Consider the following 3,625-nt stretch of genomic DNA (forward strand, 5'->3'; position numbering starts at 1 on the left):
ATAGATAGATAGATAGATAGATAGACAGACAGACAGACAGACAGACAGACAGACAGACAGATAGACAGATAGATAGATAGATAGATAGATAGATATTGTCATATGCGCAGCATAAAAAAACAGTTTAACACTGTGCAATGAAATCACCAAGTTTGCACACTCATATATAAATAATAAAGAATATCAATATAAATATTTTTAAAAAACAACAATACAAATGGATAAAAATAAAAAGAGACAGAAGCTATGGTGAATAATGCCTATTTACATGTAGCCGCATCAGTGAGATGATGTAGCAGCAAATTAAAGTGCACAGTGCCAGGTGTCATGTTGTGTACATTAAACAGTAGTGAAATCAGTCAGTGTTTGAGGTTGTTCAGGAGTCTAGTGGCCTGAGGAAAGAAACAGTTTGACAGTCTTGTGGTCCTTGATTTCACACTCCTGTACCGCCTCCCTGAGGGCAGCAGTGTGAAGAGTCTGTGCTGTGGGTGTGTGTGGTCTTTGATGATGTTGTGGGCTCTCCTGATGACCCTACTGGTAGAGTTGGGCAATATGGACCAAAAGTCACATCCCGATATATTTAGGCTACATATCGATGTATGATACATATCCCGATATTTTTTCCGCAAAGATAGAGCAAATGTACACTCAAAGTCAAAGCCAAATATGACATGTCACAAGTAGTTTTATTGAAACCGGCAGTTTCAGTGAACAGTTACAAAATGAAATGGAGAAACAAGAAAATAATACGAGCTTCTTCACCTGGTTGATGAATAAATACTCAGCTGTTCAAACAACAATAGAATGTAAACATAAATACTGTACAACAAGGAGTACCTTTTTGAAATCAAAGCCCTGTATGGTGCACATTTAAAAAAAAAATAAATAAATAAATCTTAAATAAAAATAGCCTGTTGTTCTTGTTGTTCTCAGTCTTCATGCTATTTTTTAATGCTACTTCATATTTCTACTCCACTAAAAACTCCACAATGTCTAGGCCTACGTGTCAACATTAGTTTCTAGTGACTTTGCAGTTTGCTCTTTCAATCCAGAGAAAAACTGTAGTTTATCATAACTAAATGCATGTTACATTGATGATATTAACAGGCTAACCAGCATTTTAAAGTCATAATTACCTCACCTTTACCAGCTGTAACATTAAAGTGGTGTAAACACATCAATGCATCACTAATTTGTATCCAATAATCTAATAAATATGGTTCTGAAATCTACTATTCTGTATGGTAAGAGATTTTACTTTTAGCACTTTATCTATTTATTTCACCTCTATTTAACAATCACTTTATCAACAGAGACCTGGCCAACACAGTATCATAAAACACAAAGTTGCACACAGACAAAAGGAAAACAAGGAAAAACTAACATTTTAATATGTTTTCGTTTAAAGTCAAAGATCTGCACTCACCAATAGCCAAGTGCAGTCTGTGACCAAAGCCCTGCATCCTCCGCCACTCGTTCAGCTCAACCACTTTGGTGATGTTGCTCCCGTTGTCGGCTGTTACAGCAACCAGATGCTTTTCTTGGAGTTTCTAGCTTGCAATTGCGTCTTGCAGGATTTCAGCTACATGCTCACTGGTGTGATCCTGGGGGAAATAGCTTGTTTGGAGACACGCTGTTTTCATCTCCCAGTCTTGAATGAAGTGAATTTTCATGCTCATGTAAAGCTCACACATCCTGCTTGACCACATATTGCTGGTCAACGTAAAATGGGTCATGCCAGTGAGACGGGCAGTAAGGCTCTGCCTGACTTCAGTGTACATTTGTGGCAGCGTTTCTCGTGCAAAGTAGTTATGACTGGGAAGCTCAAATCTCGGGTCCATAGTTTTCAGGAGTTTTTTGAATCCGTCCAGTTCCACAGTTGCAACAGGGACCATATCTTTAGCAATGTGATAGGACACCGCTTTAGTTATAGTACACCACTTGTCACTTTGCTTTTCATAAGGCACACTGTGGGAAAACTGAAGCTTGCAGTGTTCTTGATGTATGCCATGACTATCCTCTCAAAGCACTTCATCACAATAGGGGTGAGTGCAATGGGATGATAGTCATTGAGGGGATCAGCAGGACTCAGCAGGGGATTTTTTTGGGAGGGACACAATGGTGGTTGATTTAAAACAGGAGGGAACACTCGCTCTGGCCAGGGAAAGGTTGAAAAGGTCTGTGAAGACATAAACGCCAACGAACAGGCTCTGAATGCACGGCCCGGGATGGTGTCTGGTGAATCCAGCCCAGAAGCCGGCGCACCTCCACTGATGTCACTGACAGAGGGACATCCTGTGTGTCGTTGGTGACTGGCAGCTCCTCTCGGCGGCTGGTGTTGTTGGTGGCCTCAAAGTGGGAGTAGAACTCGTTGAGCTGGTCTTCTAGTCCCACCTGGCTGGATGTTGACCATGACCTCCACTGCCTGTAGCCAGTGATGTGTTGTAGTCTTTGCGACATGCTCCAGGAGTCTGAGGTGGTGTAAAAGTCCTCACGTTTCAGCCTGTAGTGCCTCTTGGCTTGCCTGATGGATCTCTGCAGGTTGTATCTGGCCAGTTTGTATCTGTCAGAGTCACCGGAGGCAAAAGCAGCAGAACGTTCATGCAGCTTGGACTTCACCTCTCCATTAACTCGGCTTGTTGTTTAGCTAGATCCTGCAGCGTTTTGTTGGAATGATGATGTCTGTGTAGGTGCTGATGTATTCGGTCACAGCAGGAGCATACTCCTCTAGATCCACAGAACCATCTCCTTTCTGAGCTGCAGATCTAAACACTGTCCAGTCCATGCTCCCAAAGCAGTCCTGAAGAGTCTGTACAGATTCCTCATTCCAAACTTTAAGGGTCATACTCACAGGAGGGGATCTCTTGAGCAGCTGTCTGTAGGCAGGACACAAAAGACGAGAGAATGGTCTGATAATCTGAAGTGCTCTGTAAGCGTCCTTCACGTTGTAGTAGACTTGGTCAAGAGTGTTTGAATCCCTTGTTGCAAAGGCTACAAATGGATGGTGCTTAGGAAGAACTTTCTTCAGGTTGCAGTGGTTGAAATACTAGCAGTGATGAAAACAGCATCCGGGTGGAGAGTTTCATGCTTGGTGTTGAGTTCCTGCAGCACCCCGAGTGCGGTCACATGATCAGCTCGCGGCGGAATGTAAATGGCGAGCAGAAAGATGGCACTGAACTCCCTCGGTGGATAGAAGGCTCTGCACTTAGGCATTAGCAGTTCAGTGTCCGGTGAACAGTGCCTTTCAGTTACCTGGACATCCGTACACCATCTGTCATTTACATAGCACAGACACCTCCTCCCCTGCTCTTTCCCGAGGCCAACATGCAGTCTCTGTGGTGCGAGTGGTATGTGGTATGCAGTCTATGAGCCAGGTTTCAGTGAAAATAAGGCTACAGCTGTCCCTTAACTCATGCTGGATTATTGTCCTGGCTATCAACTTGTCCAGCTTGTTGTCCAATGATCGTATGTTGGCTAAAAGCAGGCTCGGAAGCAGTGGTCTTGTTGGCCTGACCTTTAGCTTTGCATATAGCCCCCGTCTCTTGCCTCTCTTCCGCTTTGGGCATGCTGCCTGGGGCCTCGGCTGCTCATACTGGTTCGAGGCTAACAAATAAACATGCTGAAG

The sequence above is a fragment of the Stegastes partitus genome, unplaced genomic scaffold (assembly GCF_000690725.1).
Source record: "Stegastes partitus isolate 25-593 unplaced genomic scaffold, Stegastes_partitus-1.0.2 Scaffold1468, whole genome shotgun sequence".
Classification (NCBI taxonomy): domain Eukaryota; kingdom Metazoa; phylum Chordata; class Actinopteri; family Pomacentridae; genus Stegastes; species Stegastes partitus.